A 24,967-nucleotide genomic window follows, 5' to 3' on the forward strand; every position below is an offset into this window, starting at 1 on the left:
TAATACTGCATACAGTTTTGGTTGCCATGATATAAAAAAGATGTTGAGACTCTAGCAAAAGTGCAGAGAAGGACAACCAGGATGATGAGGGGACTGAAGGCTAAAAGATACGAAGAACGGTTGCAGGAACTGGGCCTGGCTCATCTAGTGAAAAAAAGAACCAGGGGAGACACGATAGCAGCCTTCCAGTATCTGAGGGGCTGCCCCAAAGAAGAGGAGGAAGGGGTCAAGCTCTTCTCCAAGGCACCTGAAGGCAGGAGAAGAAGCAACAGGTGGAAACGAATCAAGGAGAGAAGCAACGTGGAGCTAAGCAGAATCACCAGTGGAGGAGCTTGGCTCCAGAAGTAATGAGAAGCCAAATTTGGACAGTAGTACCATCAAGGTTAAAGGGACACGGTGGCTCAGTGGCTAAGATGCTGAGCTTGTAGATCAGAAAGGTCAGCCTTCCGGTTTGAGTCTCTTCGGCGAAAAACAAAACAATATTGCATCCAGTTTTGTTTGCCACAATACATAAAAAAGATGTGGAGACTCTACAAAGAGTGCAGAGAAGAGCAACCAGGAGGATGAGGGGATTGGAGACTAAAACATATGAAGAACGGTTACAGGAACTGGGCCTGGCTAGTCTAGGGAAGAGAAGGACCAGGGGAGACAGGAGAGCAGTCTTCCGATATTTGAGGGGCTGCCCCAGAGAGGAGGAGGAAGGGGGTCAAGCTATTCTCCAAAGCACCTGAAGGTAGGACAAGAACCAATGGATGGAAGCTAATCGAGCAGAGAAGCAACCTAGAATTAAGGAGAACTATTAACCAGTGGAACAGAAATTGCCTCCAGAAGTTGTCGGTGCTCTAAGCACTGGAGGATTTTAAGAAGAGACTGGACAAGCTTTTGTTTCAAATGGTGTAAGGTTTCCAGGGGGCTGGACTACAGGATCTCCAAGGTCCCTTCCAACTCAGTTATTCTGTTGAAACATTTCATTATGTTGCCTTCCACCATCGGGGAAAAAAAAAGAAAGAAAAAAGAATTCATTTCCTTTTGGCTGAGACGCACGTCGCTAAAATGCAACCCCAAACTTTTTCTCAATACATTTGAATTAATTCCATGCCGTTTCTGATGATGGAATGAGTTCCCGGCCTTGCCTTCTCTTGTTTCAGCAGGGGGGAAAATGCAGCCAACAGCACACTTGCAATTGTTACACAGTTCCAATGCACGGTAGCCAATAAATATCAAAGCACAATTCAAGTTGATGTATAATTCTTCTTTGAGAAAGAGGAATGGTAGGCTTAGAAATTAGAATAACTTTATTGTCAGTTTGAATGTACTCTAATCCAGTGGCCCCCAACCTTTTTGTGCCATGGCCCGGTACCGGCATCACAAAATGATCCGCGGCCCGGTACTGGCATCAGCACGCATGGCAAGGCAAGGCGAGCCAAGCGACCGTCCCCCGCTTCTCCCCGCCACCTTCAACTCCTCCTTTGTACCTTTGTCGATGGGCTTCGCTTTGGGACGGCCGCTTGGCTCGCCTTGCCTTGGGTGCTGAAAGAATCCTCGTGCCTTAGTTTCATTCGAAGCCACCCCCCCCTTCGATGAAACTAAGGCGCGAGGATTCCTTCAGGACCCAAATGCCGCTTTCCAACCAGAAAAGCTCACCCGGAAGCACTTTCTCATCAAACAAGATGGCGGTGCCCAGCAAACCGGCGGCCCGGTAGGAAATGTTCCACGGACTGGTACCGGTCTGCGGACTGGTGGTTGGGGACCCCTGCTCTAATCAGCATACATTAAAATGAAATTTCATTGCATTCAGCTAGCTCTCAAAGGGTCCCCACCTCCAATATAGACTATGTCAGGATTCCGGCAGTTCCCCCCAGTTTAAATCATGAGTCTTGAGCCAAACTTCCAAAACTTAAAAAGGATTTATTGGGAGTTAACATGACCGGCACTGCCTGGATGTAGCCGACTCTGAGTCACATCGTTCATTGTCACCCTCGACCCTGGTTTTCCCCTCCATCCCCTCGGTGTATTGTAATTCATATTCTCCAATGGGACACCTCCATAGCCCAGAGTCATCAATCATGCTCTCCAGTTAGAATTTTGCCCGGCTGAAACTTCAGTCACCTAGTTACTATCTTTGAAAACATTTATGGAATGCACTTTCGATTTCCAAACTGACACTCCGCTCTCTCAAACCCCTTTCCCCCGTCCCTTTCTGTCTAAAAAGACCATAGAAATATTTTATGAGTTGACACGCTACTTGCACATTTATGCACATACCCACATATATTCTATGACACAGAGAAACAACACAATCTAGTTGGATGACCATAGCAAGGAAAACGAGTCTTGGGAGTTTACTGGACGGATCACTTAGGGAACAAAGCTGTTCTAGAATCTGGAAGTCCTGCTAGGAATAATTGGAAACCTCCTCCCAGAGCAGAGCAACAGGGAGCATGCAGTGGGTGTGCAGGGACTCTAACAATACTTCGATTTCTTTCTTTCTTTCTTAAATATTTTTTATTGTTTTTATATCACAAGTTCCATTTCTATATTGAACAGTGTTTTGTAGGTATCCAGAGTGCTCAAATGTAAACATCGTCATAATCATTATAATCATATCAACAGACAAACATATATTAGATATAATATCGATCATTATTAAAAAGTATACCATCTACCGTATAAACATCAATTATATAACCATCCAAATATTTACTAATCAGTTTCTTTTTCCCATGTAGTCCTTATTTTCACATAAATCCACTCAACTAACACAGAGGTTAGATCAACTAGCCATTTGTAAAAAGATTCCCATGTCATAAAATATTCCGAGTCTTCTTTTTCTTTCATTTTTACGGTTAACCTGCCCATTTCTGCACATTCCAATATTTTTATTTTTTTGATTATAATTTCATCAGCAGGGCTTTCTTCATTTTTCCAATATTGGGCGTATACAGTCCCGTAGCGCTTATAAGCAGCATCCTGAATAAAGGGAAGTGAGCTTCGTATCATCTTCTTCACTGCCCTCACCACTCTCCATAGGGACTTTCTATCAGAGGCACTGCTTCCACCAAAGCAAACAGGGATGCAGTTTGTTAAAACGCTCTCCATCGTGCTTCTGTAGAAAGTGGCCAGGACAGAAGGGAGAAAGATGTGCTCTCCTCATTGGACACAGGAAAGTCCTTAAATTACAACCATGAAAGCTTACTATGTGACTTAGGGCCAATCACTAGGAGACAGGGAGTTCTAGTCCCGCCTTAGGCATGAAAGCCGGCTGAGTGACATTGGGCCGATCACCAAGAGATTGTGAGTTCGAGTCTTACCTTAGCCACGAAAGCCAACGGGGCAACTTTGAGCCAATCACCAGGAGACAGGGAGTTCTAGTCCCACTTAAGGCATGAAAGCCAACTGGGTGACCTTGGACCAGTGCCCCTCTCGCAGTTCAACCCACCTCACGATGTTGTTGTCAGCAAAATAGGGCAGGGAAAACAATTGGATATGTTCACTGCCGTGAGTTGTTTGTAAAAATAATAAAGGAGGGATGAAAATAAATAACTAAATAATTCAATAACCAACAAACCAACTAAATATTTTTTTTAAAAAAGCAAAAAAAGGCCAATGCAATCCTAAGCTGCATTAACAGAGGGATACAATCAAGATCAAGAGTGGTACTAATAACCACTCTACAAAGCCTTAGTAAGGCCACACCTAGAGTCCTGAATCCAGTTTTGGTCACCAAACTATAAAAAAGATGTTGAGACTCTAGAAAAAGTGCAGAGAAGAGCAACCAGGAGGATTAGGGAACTGGAGGCTTAAACATACGATGAACGGTTGCAGGAACTGGGCCTGGCTAGTCTAGGGAAGAGAAGGACCAGGGGAGACAGGAGAGCAGCCTTCCAATGTTTGAGGGGTTGCCCCAGGGAGGAGGAAGGGGGTCAAGCTATTTTCCAAGGCACCTGAAGGCCAGACAGGGAATAATGGATGGAAATGGAATAAGGAGAGATTCAACCTGGAAATAAGGAGAAACTTTCTGACAGTGAGAACAATCAACCGATGGAATAGAAATTGCCCTCATAAGTTGTGGGAGCTTCATCCCTTGGAAGCTTCCAAGGAGAGACTGGACTGCCATTTGTCAGAAATGGTGTAGGGTCTCCTGCTTGGGGGGGGAGGGATTGGACTAGATGACCTACAAGGTCCCTTCCAACTCTGTCAATGTATCTGTATTTCTATTAAATAACAAAATAACTAAGCAAGTAAATAACTAACTAAATTCAAGGTAGAGAATTAACAAACTAACAAACTAACTAATTCCATGTAGAGAAAAGTAAAGTCTTACACTTAGGCAAGAAAAACCCAAAGGACACATCTAGACTGGGTGAAACCAGGCTCAATAGCAGGAACTGTGAAAGGGATCTTGGGGTCTTAGGGGACAACCAGCTAAATAGGAGCCAGCCGTGTGCAGCAGCAGCCAAAAAAGCCAATGCAATCCTAAGTAGCATTAGATCCCCTCAAGATCACGTGACGTGTTAATACCATTCTGTAAAGCCTTAGTAAGACCACACCTAGAGGAGAGCAGCCTTCCAATATTTGAGGGGCTGCCCTAGAGAGGAGGGGGTCCCTAAATGACTGACAAGGTCCCTTCCAACTCTGATTATCCGTTATCTGTTAAATAGCTAAATGACTTTCTTAAAAGGAGGCTGGTTTTCCCGCCGCCTCTCCCTTCTTCCTTGAGTCCACAGAGAAGGAGTCTCGGGCCTCTGAACGGGGTGCAGGAAGTACATTGGCAACTATGCAAATCGCTCAGAAATTCCTATTTTTGTCCATTTCCAGTAGCGTCCCATTTCCTTCAGGGACAGACAGATGCTCCTGCTTAAGGCAGTGCTGTCTGCCTGGAAGGGCCCGTTCCGCTTCACAAGCATCATCGCACTCGGTGTGGCCCGCACGATGTGCCGACGGAGCAAGAGACAGCTGCAGCGATTTCTTCCTCTTTTTTATATTATATATATATATATATATTTTAAAAAGGAACATTTTCATAAAGCCACCTCCTTATCCCCGAATTTCAGCAGAAATTCAGGGAAAAGGGGCTCCCACCAACCTAGCTGGTTTCTTTTATCCACCAGCTGCTCGTAGCTGCAATTTTTTAAAAAAAATTTCCCTCGCTGGAAAATTGGTGGGTTAGATGCAGATCTTTTTTTAAAAAAAAAAAATCTCTTTTTGAGGGAAGAATGTGTGATTAAGGAATGTGTCCCTTGAAAGAGATGAGAGACGCACGAGGCAGTTTAGACTGGAATGGAACTTTAAATAGGATCTAATTTTGGCTACTTAGTTTGTAGAGAAGTTTCAGTTCTGTAAGAATCCCACCCCCACAAAAAAAATCTGCAGGAAAAATGGCTTCATTTGGTTAACCAAATGTCGGTTTTATTTTTGAATGTCGCAGGTGGCTCCAGCTCTGGTTTGGCTTAGTTTTCTTCTTTCCTTTTAAACAACCCAAAATGCTCCATTTTCTTACAGAATGATGGAGGTTTCCGTCAGTTCTGCTTTATATTTACGGAGCTTCCAACTTACAGGTTCTGTTCCTCTTCTTGCTAATGAGAAATGAATTCTAAGAGACGTTGTTCTATTTGGATTTATAGGCACTTCAAGAGGGGAAACTTGTCATATCTTCCCTTTTTTTGTTTCTAGAGCGTAAATTAAATTTGGAGTCCTTGAAGCAGGTTCTCCAACATGCAGTGGTTTTCAGCACTGCACCGTGTGAGAAAGCTATGGCGACTGCGTCCGGGTCCGATGTGCACGGAGACTACCCGATCCGTGTGAAAAAACGCAAGCGGGGAACAGAGGACTGCCAGACGCTCAAGGTGGCCACCTGGAACGTGGATTCGCTGACTGGACGCTCGACCGAGATCGTCAGGGCCATGCGGGACAGGAAGCTGGACATCTGCTGCCTCCAGGAAACTCGCTGGAAGGGCAACAAGGCTACGACTATAGATGGCTACAAGATCATATACACCAGCTGTAAGGAAAACCGCGGCGGTGTAGCTGTGGTTGTCAGTCCAAGCTGGCAAAGCTCCGTCGCAGAAGTTAAGCGCCTCACAGAACGACTGATGATAATCGTCGTAGCGACCAAGAGGCAGCGCCTACACATCTTGTCCGCCTACGCCCCTCAGACCGGATGTCACGAGGAGGAGAAGGATACCTTCTGGGAACTGCTCGACATCCAACTCAGGCAGATCCCACACGAAGACGACATCATCATCTCGGGCGACCTGAATGGTCATGTAGGGCGGGACAAAAACGGACACCAGTGCCACGGTGGGCACGGCACAGGCGATACGAATGAGAATGGCCAGAGGATCCTGGACTTTGCCGACTCCCATGATATGACCATCACAAATACCTGCTTCATTAGGCGAGAATCTCAACTCCTCACCTACCATAGCAGAAACGGGAGCCACCACACACAGATCGACTACATCATCGTATGACGAAGAGCCGCTAAAAAGCGTGCTCAACGCCAAGGTGTACCCGCATAATCGAGCAGTCAGCACAGGCTGCTGATGGCGAAGATCAGGATCAGCAAGCCCAAGACCAGGATTGACAAAAGGAATGCAGACCAGCCACGAATCAAGTGGTGGAACCAGAAGAAGATGGCGGGACCCCTCATCAAACCGGAGCAGTTCCCGCAGATGGTCGACGGGCCACAGGAAGCATGGTCCATGCTGAAGAGCACTGTTCACACTGCCGGCTGCCAACAGCTTGGTTGCACCAAGCCAGGACGGAGACGCATCGAACGAGATACATGGCTCTGGACACCGGAAGTACAAGATGCCGTACACCTGAAGAAACGGCTCTACAAGGCCTTTCTTCAGGACAAGACCAGCGAGAAGCTCTGCGAATACAAGGCGGCCAAAAAGGCAGCCAAGAAAGCAGTAGCGACAGCCAGAAGCTCCCACTACGATGACATCTACGAGAAGCTGAACACGCGAGAAGGCGAGAATGAGATCTACCGCCTAGCCAAACACAGACACAGGAAGACCCTGGACATTGACCAGTTCCATGGGATCAACGACGAAAGGGGAAATTTGATCGTCAACCCCAGAGACGCTGCGGAGAGGTGGCGGCAATACTTCGAGAAGATCTCCACCGAGGAGTTCCCACACCCACGAACCCCCGCGAGGTGACCCAGTTGAAGGCCCAGTCTCAGGCATTTATGCCAGCGAGGTCGCCGACGCCATCAAGGCCATGAAAAACGGTAAGGCAACAGGACCAGACGACATCCCTGCCGACTTCTGGAAAAAGGCACTACCGGGCTCGGCATTGTGGCTGTGCGAGCTGTTCAACAACATCGTCTCCACGGGAAAAGTGCCACACGACTGGTACCGCAGCACCACTGTTCCGATCTGGAAGGGAAAGGGCAGCCCAGCGGACTGCTCCAACTACAGACCGGTCAGGTTACTGTCACACACTATGAAGATCTTTGAACGCGTCCTTGATAAGCGCATTCGGGACATCGTCGACCAGGCTGGATTCATCAAGAACTGCGGCACCACCGACGCCATCTTCGGTGTGCGGATGCTGATGGAGGCTCACAGAGAGAAGAAAATCCCGCTCCACACCGCCTTCCTAGACTTGGAAAAGGCCTTCGATCGAGTCCCGCACGATCTCATCTGGTACGCACTGCGAGATCACGGCGTGCCTGAGCTGCTCGTACAATGGGTCCAACTCCTATACAGATGTCACAAAAGCCGTGTAAAAGCGGCAGCTGGGATATCAGAGGAGTTTAATATTACCGTCGGCGTACACCAGGGCTCTGCTCTCTCACCACTGCTGTTCATTCTGGTGATGGACACAATTACACACACGACCTGTACACGCCCGCCCCATGGGCGCTGCTCTACGCCCGATGATGTGTTCCTGGCCAACCTGTGCAAGGCTGAACTCGAGCACCGAGTCCAACAGTGGCACGACCGCCTCGAGCAGTTCGGGCTCCGGCTGAACCTAAAGAAGTCCAAATACTTGACCACTGATAATGAAATGACAGGCTCCATCCACGTGAACGGGCAGGAGCTACCGCGCGCCTCCACCTTCAAGTACCTGGGAACTACTCTTGGGAAGAAGGCCTACTACAAACTGAGGTGGCAGCCAGGATCAATGCAGCGTGGGGCAAATGGAAGTCCGTCACGGGCGTCCTCTGTGACAAGAAGATGCCAATGCGCCTGAAGGCGAAAATCTATAACTCTGTGGTGCGCCCCGTGGCCATATACGGCGCAGAGTGCTGGCCGACGACCAAAGAAGCCGAAAGCAGACTCCAGATAATGGAGATGCGAATGCTCCGATGGTCGGTAGGCCTCACCCTACTCGATCGCGTCAGGAACGAAGAAGTGCGTAGACGGTTCAACGTCGTGCCCATCCCCATGGTCATGAGGCAGTCCCGGCTACGATGGTTCGGCCACGTGAGCCGCGCCAAGGAAGAATCCATCATCAAATCTGTAATGAAGGTGACTGTCGGAGGAGCGAGACCGCGTGGTAGACCTAAACAACGCTGGATGGACACGATCAAGGCCGATCTAGAGATCGCGAAGGCAGACCCGACACACGTGGCAGACAGAGAGGTGTGGAAGCAGTACTCAAGAACATTAGCGGACCTCGCCCGAGCGCGAGACAAACGCTGAAGAAAAAGAAGAAGAAGCGTAAATTAAATTTGGAGTCCTTGAAGCAGGTTCTCCAACATGCAGTGGTTTTCAGGTTTTTAAAATATTCCTACTCAACAGAACGGAATAACAGAGTTGGAAGGGACCTTGCAGGTCATCTAGTCCAACCCCCCACCCAAGCAGGAGACCCCATGCCATTTCTGACCGATGGCAGTCCAGCGTCTTCTTGAAAGCCTCCAGGGATGAAGCTCTCACAACTTCTGAAGGCAACTTCTGTTCCATGGGTGGATTTCTCTCATAAAGCTAAATTTTGGTGTCTTAGCAGTGGAGCGGCACTTAAATATGAGCCAACTTCCTCATCCAAATTTTTCATAAAAATACTGAACGGCACAAGTCCCGGAAGAGAGCCCTTGATCCTTCTCTCAGAGTCAGTCTAGAAGAGGGGACATGATAGCAGTCTTCTCATATTGGAGGGGTTGACACAAAAGAGAGGCAGTCAAGCGATTCTCCAAAGCCCCAGAGAAGGCAGGACAAGAAGCAACGGATGGAAACCCAACCGAGGAGAGAAGCAACTTAGAAGGAAGGCGAAACTTCCTGACAGTGAGAATCATTAACCAGAGGAACAGCTGAACTTCAGAAGTTGTGGGTGCTTCATCACTGGAGGCTTTTAAGAGGAGACTGGCAGCCACTTATCTAAAATTGTATATAGGTTCTCCTGCTTGAGGGGGGTGGGTGGGGTGGGTGGAAGAGTTCCAAGGTCCCTTGCAGCTCTTTCTATTCTATTCTATTCTATTCTATTCTGTTCTGTTCTGTTCTGTTCTGTTCTGTTCTATTCTATTCTATTCTATTCTATTCTATTCCATTCCATTCCATTCCATTCCATTCCATTCCATTCCATTCCATATTCTACTCTACTTTATTCTAATGTTGCTCAGTATGGTGGCTGTTGTGGCTTTCAAGAAGAGATTGGGCAACCATTTGTCTGAAATGGAATGAACAGAGGGTTGGACTAGAAGACCTCCAAGGTCCCTTCCAACTCTTCTATTCTATTCTATTCTATTCTATTCTATTCTATTCTATCCCATCCCATCCCATCCCATCCCATCCCATCCCATCCCATCCCATCCCATTCCATTCCATTCTATTCTATTCTATTCTATTCTATTCTATTCTATTCTATTCTATTCTATTCTATTCTATTCTATTCCATCCCATCCCTATTCCTATTCCTATTCCATTCCATTCCATTCCATTCCATTCCATTCCATTCCATTCCATTCTATTCTATTCCATATTCTACTCTACTTTACTCTATTCTAATGTTGCTCAGTATTGTGACCGTTGTGGCTTTCAAGAAGAGATTGGGCAACCATTTGTCTGAAATTGAATGAACAGGGGGTTGGACTAGAAGACCTCCAAGGCCCCTTCCAATTCTACCCCAACTAAGTGGCTGTCCAGTCTCTTCCTAAAAACCTCCAGTGATGAAGCACCCACACTTTCTGGAGGCAACTCTATTATTCTGCTCTTGTGATGGTAAGAGCTATGCTGAACAGGTGCAATCAGATCAGACAGGTCTAAGCTGAAGAATGAGACTAAATCTGTTTCATAAAACACCCTCCCATTCAACAGGGTGAGAATATATAATCCAAATTTCATGCCCGATCAATTGTCCCCAGATTAACAAGGGATGGGTGGGTATTAGATGCCACGACTCCTGGGTACTTAAAAATGTGCTACAGGTGTCAGCTTCCTCTGCTGGACAGAAGGCCACAGAGCTAACAAGTTATGGATGGCAATCAAAGCAAAGAATTTTGGGCAAAGGAAAAAAAAATCACTCAATTATAAAAGGTTTTTACCAATCAAAATCCTGAAAATGCGGATTTCAAAACTGAATTTATCAGCTTTGGAAGGAAAGACAGCCAGATTTAGAGGTTAACAAGCAGAGATTTATGGCCCAAATGTGTGCAGTTTTAACACACATGCTCTTTATATGCATGGCTACATTCCCACTCATGCTAGTAATACTATTCCTAAATTTGCAGATGATACAACAATGGTGGGACTCATCTCCAGGGGGGATGAGTCTGCCTATCAAGATGAGGTGGACCAGTTGCTTTTGTGGTGTGGAGACAATAACTTGGTCCTCAACACCAATAAGACCAAGGAGTTTATAGTGGACTATAGAAGGAACAGATGAGACCTCCAACCCTTGCTTATCCATGGAGACCGAGAGGAGCAAGTGGCTGGTTTTAGGTTTCTGGGTGTTACCCTAAAAGAGGACCTGACCTGGGAGGCTTACATTGCAACCCTGGTCAAAAGGGCCCAGCAGAAATCATACTACCTGAGACTTCTCAGAAATGAACAACTGAATGGAAAACTGCTGGTGACCTTCTACCGCTGCACCATAGACAGCAATTTTAACATACTGAACCTCTGTCTGGTTTGCCAATTGCACAGGGGTAGATAGGAAAGCACTCCAGAGGGTTAATATCATTGCCCAGAAGATCATGGGTTGCCCTCTCCCCTCTTTGGAAGAGCTTTATAGCTCCCGCTGCCTTAAGAAAGTTCAAAACATCCTCAAAGATCCATCTCATCCTGGGCACCCTTTTTTTTGAACTATTACCATCTGGCAGATGGTACAGAATAATAAAAACAAGGACAAATAGGCTGAAAAACAGCTTCTATCCCAGGGCAGTAACTCTTTTGAATTCTGCTGTAGAGTGCAGTGTTGGTGCCTTGTTAGGGGGTTTTCGGTTCAATGTGTGGAGGGTGAAGGATGTGTGTTTGTGTCTATTTTCATGGTCACGATGTACACTGAAGATGGTGTTTGATTTCGTTGTATGAGGTGCAAGGACGATAAAGTAAAGTAAAGTAAACTTTACCAATGCTGACTGGGAAGCAATTGAAAAATTGCTGAAAATTCAGGTTTATTCAGAACTACCTATAATAATACTGATTTGCAGAGTGAGCAACCAACACTAGAAAATGAAGGAACTATTGATGTTAAAGAAGAACAACGAGGAGAAGAAATTGCAGGAGCTAAAGAACTCCAAATGCTACTGGTTAATCAAGATTAACCGAGGGACTCTAGACAGAAAGTGCAACCAGGATGATGAAAGAACTGGAGACTAAAATATATGATGAATGGTTGCAGGAACTGGGCCTGGCTAGTCTAGGGAAGAGAAGGATTAACTAAGGGAAGCAGGAGAGCATCTTCCAATATTTGAGGAGCTGCCCCAGAGAGGAGGAGGCGGTCAAGCTATTTTCCAAAGCAGCCGAAGGCCATTCAACCTTGATTCCACCACAGCCTATTCCAGGTCCTTGGAAAGGATGCAATGGTTGGACAAATCCAGCCTGAATATTTGGCCGACTGTACTACAAACCATAATAATAATCTCTTGAAAGAAAAAATAAGGAAGTCTAGTTGCCTCCGGAAAAAGCAACAGGGACAAGCATGACCTGGATGACTGAGAATCTCTGCAGACTTTTAGCTACACAATTTCAGATGAATGCACTTTGAATGGTGTGGGAGTAGGTATTGATTTTCAGAGGGAAAAAATTGCAGACTGCAGGGACCATTTGCAACTACTCAGGTGACCCGGAGGACACAGATAAACCTCCAAGTGGCCTCAGTGACCCTCTAAAAGGATGCAAATAACTAGCTGTCTGCAAGGAATATAAATCATTCCATTTCCCCACAATCCAGTCAGAGCTTAAGAAGCTTCTAGGATGAGAAGCGAAACGTCCTCAAAGAAAAAACAAGAAAGTCCAGTTGACTCCTGAAAAAAAAAACTCCTTTGGGACAACCATCACCTGGAGGACTGAGAATCTCTGCAGACATACTAATAACAATACTTCTGGAACTAGTTATGGCCTTCACACCTTGTCATCCCAGGTTTTCAGTTCTCGAAGGCAGTGAGCCATGATCAGATACAGATACAGATAATCGGAGTTGGAAGGGACCTTGTAGGTCATCTAGTCCAACCCCCCACTCAAGCAGGAGGCCCTACACCATTTCTGACAAATGGCAGTCCAATCTCATCTTGAAAGTCTCAAGTGATGGCGCTCCCACAACTTCCGAAGGCAACTTCTGTTCCATGGGTTGATTGTTCTCCCTGTCAGAAAGTTTCTCCTTATTTCCAGGTTAAATCTCTCCTGGTTCAGTTTCCATCCATTATTCCTTGTGGGTGCTTTGAAAATAGATTGACTCCCCCCCCTCCTCACTCCTCGCAGCCCCTCAAATATTGGAAGACCTCTATCATGTCTCCCCTGGTCCTTCTCTTTACTAAACTAGCCAAGCCCAGTTCCTGCATCCGTTCATTGTATGTTTTAGCCTCCAGTCCCCTCATCATCCTGGTTGCTCTTCTCTGCACTTTTTCTAGAGACTCAACATCTCTTTTATAGCGTGGTGACCAAAACTGGATGCAGTATTCTAGGCGTGGTCTTACTAAGGCTTTACAGAGTGGTATTAGTACCTCCCTTGATCTTGACTGTATCCTTCTGTTAATACAATTTAGGATTGCATTGGCTTTTTTGGTTGCTGCTGCACACGGCTGGCTCCTATTTAGCTGGTTGTCCACTAAGACTTCAGGATCCCTCTCACAGTTCCTGTTATTGAGCCTGGTTTCACCCAGTCTAGATGTGTCCTTTGGGTTTTTCTTGCCTAAGTGTAGGACTTCACTTTTCTCTACACTGAATTTCATTTTGTTAGGTACAGCCGCTGTTCTAGTCTGTCAAGATCCCTCTGGATCCTGAGCCTATCTTCTTGGGTGTTAGCTATTCCTGCCAGCTTAGTATCATCTGCAAATCTGGTAAGTTCCCCTTCTATTCCCTCATCTAAGTTGTTAATGAAGATATTGAAGAGTCCTGGGCCTAAAACGGAACCTTGTGGCACCCCACTGCTTACTTCCCTCCATGTGGACTTAGACCCATTAAGGACTACTCGTTGAGTACGGTTTGCCAGCCAGTTGCGAGTCCATCTAATCGTGGTGCTATTTATTCCACTTTTTTCTAGCTTACTAAGAAGTAGGTTGTGGTCTACTTTGTCGAATGCCTTGCTGAAATCTAAATATATTATGTCCACAGTATTTTGCTGGTCTACTAATTTAGTCACTTTGTTGAAGCATGAAATAAGATTGATTTGGCATGATCTGTTCTTACCAAACCCGTGCTGACTGCTAGTTGTTACTTTACTTGTTTCTAGATGTTGGCAGATCTGTTTTTTTATTATCTTTTCCAGTACCTTCCCGGGTATCGATGTTAGGCTGATTGGTCTGCAGTTTCCTGGGTCTGTTTTTCTTTTTTTCCTTTTTTGAAGATGGGAACCACATCAGCTCTTTTCCAGTCCTCTGGTAGTTCCCCAGTGCTCCAGTATTTTTGAAAGATAATGGTTCAGTGGTTCCGACATTACTTCTGCCAGCTCCTTTAAAACTCTGGGATGAAATCCATCAGGCCCCAGTGATTTGTTTTCATCAAGATCAGACAGGTGTTCTCTTACTAATTTTGTTTTGCTTATTTTAACTTTTATTTCTGGCCCGTCTTTTACAGTTATGTTTTTGCTGGGTTGAGCTATAGTTTCTTTTTGCGTGAAGACAGAGGCAAAGAATGACTTAAGCAGTTCTGCTTTCTCTCTGTTGCCTGTTGCTTCCTTGCCATCTTCTCTCTTTAGTGGACCGACTGTTTCCTTGATTTTTTTTTCTTGTTATTTATATGTTGGAAGAAACTTTTTTTTATTATCTTTGACTTTTGTTGCAAGTCTTTGTTCGTTCTGAGCCTTTGCTATCCCGACTTCTTCGTCTTTGCAGATTCTGGCTATCTGCTGATATTCTGCCTTAAATGTATGTCCTTCTTTCCATTTTTTGTACTTGTCCTTTTTTTCTTTCAATTTGCCAGAGAGATCTTTGTGCAGCCATGCTGGTTTCTTCTTGGATTTCTTGTTTTTCTTTCTCAGTGATATTGTGCTAGTCTGGGCTTCTACGATCATACTTTTTAGAGTTTCCCAAGATTCTTGAGTTGTTTTCCCCTTTAGGAGTTTCATCCATGGAATCTTTTCCCAAGTTTTCTCTGAATTTCAATTTGAATCTCTCAGTTTCAGACCTGGCTTGTTGATGATGGCTGTTGTATCAGGGAGTTAATTCTCACTGTGGAGGTGAGAAGACAACACAATTTTCTCCAATGGAGAGGCGTTTGATGCCATTTTGTCTGCCTCAATGTCCTACCACAAAAGCTGGACAAGGCTGCCACCCGTAGTTCCTGCGGCTAGGCGGAAACCTCTCCTGGGTCCCACAAAGGTCCCTTGTGGCAGGTGAAGTGAGGTGTCTCAGGTGCTTTGCTATCCTCTCAGAGACCAGGGCACCAGTAAAGCACTCTTCTAGAGGCTGCCCCGCCAGGGCACATCCTGGAGGAGCTCCACACAAGTGCCTCCTCTCTCTTGTAGCCAACTAGATGAGGCGGTCTTCCTTCTTAGGAAAGCCACAAGATTATTATTTTTTGCTGCACAAAGTGTTTAGATACAGTAGGTAGAGATGATAGATGATAGACAGACAGGGGAGAGAGAAAGAGAGAGAGAGAGAGAGAGAGAGAGAGAGAGAGAAGATAGGAAGAGAGAGAAGATAGAATAGTATAACAGAGCTGGAAGGGATCTTGTAGGTCTTCTACTCCAACCCCTTGCTTAGGCAGGAAATCCTACACCATTTCAGACAGATAGATATACATGAAAGATAATAGATAGATAGATAGATAGATAGATAGATAGATAGATAGATAGACAGACAGCAATAGCAAGAGCACTTAGACTTATATACCACTTTACAGCCCTTTTACGGCCCTCTCTATGTGGTTTACATAATCAGCCTATTGCCCCCAACAATCTGGGTCCTCATTTTACCAACCTCAGAAGGAGAGAAGGTTGAGTCAACCTTGAGCCTGGTGGGATTCGAACTGCCAAACTTCAGGCAGCCGGCAGTCAGCAGAAGGAGCCTGCAGTTCTATACTCTAACCACTGTGCCACCGTGGATAGATAGATGAGAGATAGATAGATAGATAGATAGATAGATAGATAGATAGATAGATAGATAGATAGATAGATAGTGTTATATCTGGGAGGACGGTTCAAGAACGGAGGCAAGACTCAGATAGTAACTAAAGCTCTTTATTTGTGACTTCAGATCTGAGCAACTAAACCCAGCCGCAGCAGCCCCTTTTATAGGGCTGGCTGTGGCTAGGCAGCCAATGAAGGCGATTTGAGTTTGCCGCTCTTGGCAGGGCCAATCGCGGCAGCTCGTTTACTGACCAATCGCATCAGTCTATGGCGACCAATCACGATCGGCTTTCAGCGGGCCAATCAGATTTGCAGGCTACGAGCCTGCTAGTCCGGAACAGATAGATAGATAGATAGATAGATAGATAGATAGATAGATAGATAGATAGATAGATAGATAGATAGATAGATAGGGATGGACAGCTATGGATGGACAGAGATGATAGATGATAGATGTGACAGATACATATATAGACAGATTTAGATATAAATATCATAATGATATAGTAGATGTTAAACAGATGATGAATAGATAGATAGACAGACAGACAGACAGACAGACAGACAGACAGACAGATAGATAGATAGATAGATAGATAGATAGATAGATAGATAGATAGATAGATAGATAGATAGATAGATGGACAGCTATGGATGGACAGAGATGATAGATGATAGATGTGACAGATACATATATAGACAGATTTAGATATAAATATCATAATGATATAGTAGATGTTAAACAGATGATGAATAGATAGATAGATAGATAGACAGATAGATAGATAGATAGAGATAGATAGATAGATAGATAGATAGAGATAGATAGATAGATAGATAGATAGATAGATAGATAGATAGATAGATAGATAGATAGATAGATAGATAGATAGATAGATAGATAGACGGACAGGTGGATGATGGCTGGACGGACAGACATACTGGTTGGATGGAGGGAGACCTACACTTTTGAAAGAGGCTTCGAAAGCGCGCCCCCCCGCTTCTTATTCCCAGCTATCCCCGGAGATGCTGTTCAGTCAATGACCTCAATCTCTCCTCCCCAACCTGCCTGTGATTTATCCCTGACATTATTTCAGGCTCATTTTCTTCACTGAGCTCTGAGGCTGATGGATCTCAGTTAGCACTTTCCGTCTCCAACCCACTTGGCAAACCTTTGCTAATTCATTCCTGCCAGCCTGCCGATCTCCCTCGCTCTTGGGCAGGGATAGTTCCGTGCGGAGGCCTCTTTGGAGAGCAGGCTGGGCTCTGAACTCGAGGCAAGCGAGCCTCCTGAATGCCAGAGGTGGCATTCAGCCGGTTCTGACCGGTTCTGGAGATCCAGTAGCGGAAATTTGGAGTAGTTGGGAGAACCGGCCAATCCCACCTCTGACTGGCCCCGCCAACCCCATCTCTTCTCCGCCTCCCATTGAGACTCAGCTGATTGGCTGGGTCTCCTTTGGTTGCCCTGCACAGGAGAACGGAGCTGGAAAGCAGGTTAGTGGGGTGGGGAGGGAGGGGATTTTCAGTATCCTTCCCTGCCACACCCACCAAGCCACTTAGTCACCCACAAAACACCACTCTCACCAAGCCACGCCCACAGCTGATTGGCTGGGTCTCCTTTGGTTGCCCTGCACAGGAGCATGGAGCTGGAAAGCAGGTTAGTGGGGTCAGGGAGGGAAGGGGGATTTTGCAGTATATCCTTCCCCCGCCACGCCCACCAAGCCACACCCAAAGAACTGGTAGTAAAAAAATTTTAATCCCACCACTGTCCTGGATGTGTGTCACAGAGTATACACCAGGAAGTCTTTGACAAAAAAAATCTTCTTCTTGGGGTTTGGATTTGCTGGTTTGGGCAGAAAAGCGTTGAGATTGAAGAAGTTCAACAGCGTTTCAGAGAAATGGTTGTCTAATCCTTCCTGGAAGACCTCCAGTGAAGGAGCACCCATTACTCCTGAAGGCAAAACTGTTCCACTGATTAATTGTTCTACCTCTCAGGAAAATTCTCCTTGTTCTAAGTTGCTTCTCTCCTTGATGAGTTTCCATCCATGGCTTCTTGTTCTTCCTTCAGGTGCTTTGGAGAAGAGCTTGACTCCCTCTTCTTTGGGGCAGCCTTTCCAATACTGGAATACTAATATTATGTCAACCCCCAGTCACTCCTTCCTTCCTTCCCTTCCTTCCTTCCTTCCTTCCTTCCTTCCTTCCTTCCTTCCTTCCTTCCTTCCTTCCTTCCTCTCCTTCCTTCCTTCCTTCCTTCCTTCCTTCCTTCCTTCCTTCCTTCCTTCCTTCCTTCCTTCCTTCCTTCCTTCCTTCCCTTCCTCCTTCCCATATAACCATTTCTTTTTGAATAATTGACCTTTAACGGCGCTTATCCAACAGCCTTTCCAGGTATCTCCAGTTTTCCTTCTCCTTCTCGTCCATCAGGGCCATCCAGGCTGGGAGACGTGAGGGCCTTCCAAGCAAATAGTGTGTCTTGCAGGATCTCCTTCAGCGCCCGTCTTCGCTCGTCAATTTCCTTCCGTTTCCAACCCGGTGTCGTTTTGTCATTTCCCGGACAGACGTGGGAAGCATGCTTAGGAAAGACCATTCAGGTCTGGCTCACGGGAGGGATTTTGACAGATTTCTCCAGCCTGGTGCTTTAGGGAGCCTGGTGGATTGTAATTCTCACCCTGTCTGAGGATAACGTCCTTTGTAGTCCTGGCACAAGTGCAGTTAGACCACAGAGTTCAAGAAAGCTCAGTTTAATATGCCAGAATGTGTTGGAGTCGGGAAATCTTTATGCAAGGCTACACTGAATTATTCACCATTTGACCTGCAGCTTTCGGAGAGCATCTAAAAGAGAGCGCTTAAACGGTCCATATTCCCCACCAAGACTCTGTGCTAGACAATTTAAAGCTTCCCTTCTAACTGGGCTGGAGATCTGGAATCTGGTTGCTTATGCAGAACTGAAATGGCTTGGCCCAAAGGTGCTTTCTTTTTCAAGAGGCATAACTGGACTTCCTGGTTTTTCTTTGAAGTCGTTTCACTTCTCCTCCAAGAAGCTTCTTCAGCTCTGACTTGATGCTGGGGGAGGGAAGGATTGATACTCCTTACAGGCAGCTGGTCATTTGCCTCCTTTTTAGCAAGTCCTTGAGGCCACTTGGGGGTTTATCTATGTCCTCACGGTCATCCTAACCTCAAGTGCAGATGGGCGCGGAGCCTCCTTGGAACGGCTGAAAGGACCGTGTTGTAGAGTGGAGATAGTTGATGTTGTATCCCTCCCACTCTGTTGAGAGGGGGGCTGTTTAATTTGGATATAGATGATCTCTTTGACCCCCCTGCATTGTATTTGCATAGACCGTGTTGCCCAGTTTGTGACTGGGTGTTTTATCCTTGGGGTGGACAAGCTTCTGCCTTGGTGTATTCTTGGGTTTGAAGCGTGCACGTCAGAGGTGGTCTTCCGCAGGTTCTGACCAGTTCTGGAGAACCGGTAGCAGAAATTTTTGAGTAGTTTGGAGAACCAGCCAATCCCACCCCTGACCGGAGATTTTACAGTCTCCTTCCCCTGCCATGCCCACCAAGCCATGCCCACAGAACCAGCAGTAAAAATAAATAAATCCTACCACTGGTGCACACGTGTTGTGTTGGCTGAAGATCCTCCTGGGCTTCTCTGATAAACCTCCAAGTGTCCTCAACGACCTTCTAAAAGGATGCGAATGACCAGCTGTCTGCAAAGACTGCAAAATCCTTCCCTTCTCCACCATCCAGTCAGAGCTGAAGAAACTTCTTTGGAGGAGAAGCGAAACCTCTTCAAAGAAAATTTAGAAAGTCCAGCTGCCACCATTGGGACAGCCATGACCTGGATGGCTGATAATCTCCACAGACATGAAATCGCTTGGCTTAGCCAAAAATGAAAGCCCCTTTGAAAAAAAAAATAGATAAGGGAGAGCTACACACAAAGAGCCATTAGCCTTTAGGTCTCTCGAAAATGGGATTCGTTTTGTGCAAAAGCAGATTTTAGAAACATTTTACCAAACTGCCTTGTTCTAAACTACCCATTTTCATAATAAGGCAGGAAGCACCTGCTCATCCAGATCAGAAGGAGAGGAGAGAATTAAGGTGAGCCCAAAAAGATGAAGTGCCTTTCAGGTCAGTTCTTTATGGCAGTTTTTTTTTATTTAAAAAAAAGAAAGAATGTGAATTGATAGAAGAAGTGGGTGGGTGGGTGGGTGGAAAAAGCTTAGGAATTGTGAAACAAGGACAATTACTCCCAGGGGTACATTGAAAACAGACAAGCCGTTGCCTTATCCAAAGCTGCCTTGGAAAAAAAAAAAATCTAAGATAGCTGGAGAAAATACAGACGCGAAGCATCCGGAGAAATTCGATTTCACATTTACTGGATACAAAATACCGTAATAGAGTTGGAAGGCACCTTGCAGGTCTTCTAAGTTTTTGACATCTAGTGGAAATTATTTCGGGTAGATTTTGTTTCCACTAGGTGTCAATTATTGCAAGTCTGTGAAATCGGATCAAGGTTTCTTTTGAGTCACGGGGGTTCTCTGGATCTCAGAAGTCCCATATTTAACAGAATAACAGGGTAATAGAGCTAGAAGGGAACTTGGAGGTCTTCTAGTCCAACCCCCGCCCTGGCAGGTGATCCAATATCATTCCAGAGAAATGGCTGTCCAACCACTTCTTGAAAGCCTCCAGGGTTGGAACGCCCACAATTTGCTCTTTCCTTGCCATGTTTCTATTCATTTTAGGATTTGGTTTTGTCCTTCATTCTTTTCTTCACACACACACAAACAAACAAACACACACACACACACACACACACACTTAAAAAAAAATAACCAACCAACCAACCAAATAATAGGAGCTGGGTAGCTCTGTTGCCTTCACATTTTGCGGTCTTCCTTGAGGAACTAAGTTTTTTTTTCCCTTCCTCCTAAAATTGTTGTTCTTTTCTTTTAAACCCATTCAATCCTTTCAGTATTCTATCTTTTGCTAATTGAAATTTCTTTTGGGGGTTTGCTTCACATCCCTTCTCTTACTACGCAGGGGGCTGCAGCAGCACCCGGGGGAAGAACTAGGAGAAGGGAGCGGAGATTATTGAGGAGAGGAGCAAGGGGAGGAGGAGGAGGAGGATGGGATCCATTGGCGCTCTCTGAGCTTTCTTGCAGACATTTCATGACCCAAGTAGGTAACATCATCAGTGCTAGAAGATATTGGGGGAGGAGGAGGAGGAGGAGGAGGAGGAGGAGGAGGAGGAGGAGGAGGAGGAGGAGGAGGAGGAGGAGGAGGAGGAGGAGGAGGAGGAGGAGGAGGAGGAGAAGAACAATAGGGTCCTTGGTCCTCACCGAGCTTGGTTATTTTCTTGCAGACATTTCATGACCAAACTAGGCAACATCATCAGGACTAGAAGGGGAGAAGGAGAAGGAGGACTGTGAGGTCCTTGGCATTCTTGGAGCTTGGTTGTTTTCTTGAAGATGTTTCATTACCCAACTAGGTAACACCCTCAGTGTTCGGAGGGAATGGGAATCGGGGTTTACTCTCTTTATTTGATCTTCTGGTAGATGAAATCCTTCATGAGGATGCGAGTCCAGCAGCTGATCGTAAGTTGGTTCTTCCTAGGGGTGAGTTAACTTCTCTCTGTCTTCTTGCAGGATTCAGCGTCATTCTCTCTTCTCTTCAGGAATCCCATCCTGAAGTTTTTTGCATGGTCAGACAGAATCTAAGGTGACCCAACACATATTTCCACTTTTTTCTTTTCTCAGTATTTTTTTTTTGCTGTAGTAAATATAGCATTATTTTTATTTATAATGTTTATTTTACTATAAATGCTATACTGACTGCTATACAGTCTCCTTTGCAGATTAAAAAGGAGAACCTGCACGTATTGATATAATTGCCTACGTACCATCTTTCTTATTACGAAGGATGTAACTTTATATATTTATGCATTATTATTGATTGTTTGCAAGCATTCATTATACCCTGGAAGTCACCGTGGCTTAAACGCAGCGTGAATCTATCAATCAGTAAAGCTTTCCGACTGTTCGTGTTTTCCCAGACTGAAATGCACTTCTACAATAATGTGGTAATTATAGGACACTGTTTATCATCGGGGAAAAAAAAAAACCCTTAGCCTTTGCTTTTTGCTGAAGAAATAATTTGCATAATCTTTTGCGCATCGAGTCCATTAATCAATTAAAATTTACACTGTTCCCCGTCACTTTCAATCATGGGATGGTCCTAATAAATGGTTGGTGTCAAAAGTTGATGCTTGACTCTGGAGCTGTTTTTTTTTTGAGGGGGGGAGCGGGGGAGGAGGGTTTACCAAATTTTGACTATTGGCAAAAATATCTCGTGACCCTAGAGGGCAGCAAAGAGACACAGACACTTCTGTTCCTTTGGAGGCCACCCTAGAGGGCATCTGGTGCTTTGCAGTCCAGAAATGATAGACCTTATGAGTGCAAAGAACACAACCCTCCCTCCCTCCCTGCATTCTACTTTCTTCCTCCTTTCCTCCACCACCCTTTCCTTCCTTCTTCTCCTCTCTCCCTCATCCAATTCCTTCCTTCCTTCTCCCTCCCTCCCTCCCTCCTCCACACCTACCTACCTACCTTCCTTCCTTTTATTTTTCTCTTCTCATTCCATTCCTTCCTCCCTCCTTTTCCTCCTTCCCTCCCTCCTCCCTCTCTCCCAACCTTTCCTTCCTTTTCCTCCTCCCCCCATTCAATCCGCCCCTTCCTTCTTTCTTCTCCCTTCCTCCCTCCGTTCCATACCTACTTACCTACCTACCTTTCTTTCCCCTTTCTCCTCTCTCCCTTTCCATTTTTTCTTCCCTCCCTTCTTTTTGCTCCTCCCTCTCTCCTTTAATTCCTTCCTTCTTTCTTCTCCTTCCCTCCTCCACACCTACCTACCCACTCACCTTTCTTTCCCTTTTCTCCTCTCTCCCTCATTCCATTCTTCCCTCTCTCCTCCCTCCCACCCTTCCCTTCCTTTTTCTCCTCTCTCCCCCATTCAATTCCTTCCTTCCTTCCTTCTTCTCCCTCCCTCCCTCCATTCCACACCTACCTACCCACTCACCTTTCTTTCCTTTTCTCCTCTCTCCCTCATTCCATTCCTCCATCCCTCCCTTTTTCTCCTCTCTCCCTCCTTTAATTCCTTCCTTCCTTCTCCTCCCCCCCTCTACCATTCCATTCCTTCCTTCCACTCTTCCTTCCTCCCTTTCCTCCCTTTTTATCCCTTCCCCTCATTCCATTCCATTTCCTTCCTTCCTTCCTTCCTTCCTTCCTTCCTTCCTTCCTTCCTTCCTTCCTTCCCTTCCTTCTTCTTTCCTTCCTCCCACTCTTCTTCCCTCTGAACCTTCCCTTCCTTCCCCTTCCTTCCTTCCTTCCTTCCTTCCTTCCTTCCTTCCTTCCTTCCTTCCTTCCTTCTTTCTTTCCTTCCTCCCACTCTTCCTTCCTCTGAACCTTCCTCTCCTTCCTTCCTTCCTTCCTTCCTTCCTTCCTTCCTTCCTTCCTTCCTTCCTTCCTTCCTTCCATCCATCCACGCATCCCCCACCCGGTCAATGGCTCTTTTAGCTGTAACAAAAGCATTCCCTCTGGTGATTCAACAGGGGATTTTGAGGGGTGGGCTGGGCTGTGTGTGGTGGGGGGAACAGGGTCCTGCAAAGCCAGCCATGCACAAAGGATGTGCCATTTGTTTCTCTGTATTAGGTGCAGCTCAGCAAGTCGAGAATGTGCTTTGCTAAGCCTTTAGCAAGGTTACAACCGATCATTTACATTAAGGAGTCACATATGGTTGGCATTGCTGGTTGCAGGCTACATCAATCATATTCCCTTTTCGTTTTCATTGTCAAACACACACACACACACACACACACACACACCACTCACATAGCTGGAAAAATCTACTTTCTGGAAAGGATCCAAAGAGAAATAAGGCCCCTACTTCCTGGTCTCCTCTTGGGTTTCCTTTCTTCCTACTCAGACCCACAACCACAAATCTTCTTGTGGATTTTCCGTGTTTGTAGTTGGCCTCCATCTCTTTTTTGAAAAAAAAAACCCAACTTCTGCAGGTTATGAAACTTCTGCAGAACTTCCAGTTGTCCTTAGCCAGTTTGAGTACAGGTAGTCCTCAAATTATGGCCACAATGGAGCCCCACTTTTCCATTGTTATGCAAGACAGTCGTTAAGTGAGTTTTGCCCCACTTCATCACTCTTTTTGCCACGGTTGTGAAATTTTTCCCCCTGCCGTCATTAAGTGAGTCATATGGTTGTTAAGTGAACCTGGCTTCCTCATGGATTTTGCATGTCAGAAGGTCGCAAAAGGGGATCACGTGAGCCCAGGAGACACCGATTGCCATAAATACACGACAGTGGCCAAGCCTCTGAATTGTGATCACGTGTCAGGTCTTTCCAAGTAATACAACCCCTTCAACGAGAACGCCAATATTCCTCAAAGAACATTTTATTGGGATATATCAAATTGGCACATGCGTGGTGGAAAACCGGCTCTAAAATTCCTGCTGCTTTTACACCCAATGAAAAGTAAAACTGTTAAATTTTGCAGCAATCCAACCAGCACACAAGTAAATAATTCAGCAGGATACCTTTATAGAAGAAACTTATTTATATACAATAATATAAAACATGATGCGTGCATACAGTACCCATGCAGCTCTTGCAACCTGGTAGCAAGGACAAGGACAAGAAGCAGAAGCAACCAGAACCACCAGAAAGGAAGCATAGAAACACAGAAGCTACGTATTCAAATGTCTTCAAATTTCTAGCTTCTATCATATCACATGACCTAAAATGGACACCTAACATCAAAAAATGTCATCAAAAAACCACAACAAAGTATGTTCTTTTTGCACCAACTCGGGAAGCTCAAACTGCCCAAGGAGCTGCTGATCCAGTTCTACAGAGGAATAATTGAGTCTGTCATCTGCACCTCTATAACCGTCTGGTTTGGTTCTGCGACCCAACAAGACAGATGCAGACTTCAGAGGATAATTAGGACTGCAGAAAAAAAAAATTACTACCAACCTGCCTTCCATTGAGGACCTGCATGCTGCCCGAGTCAAAAAGAGGGCTGTGAAAATATTTACAGACCCCTCACATCCTGGACATAAACTGTTTCAATTCCTTCCCTCAAAACGATGCTATAGAGCACTGCACACCAGAACAACTAGACACAAAAACAGTTTTTTTCCCAACGCCATCACTCTGCTAAACAAATAATTCCCTCAACACTGTTCAACTATTTACAAAGTATACGCTACTATTACTGTTAATCTTCC

The sequence above is a fragment of the Pseudonaja textilis genome, chromosome 2, assembly GCF_049901715.1.
Source record: "Pseudonaja textilis isolate UNSWEBS1 chromosome 2, rPseTex1.2, whole genome shotgun sequence".
Classification (NCBI taxonomy): Eukaryota; Metazoa; Chordata; class Lepidosauria; order Squamata; family Elapidae; genus Pseudonaja; species Pseudonaja textilis.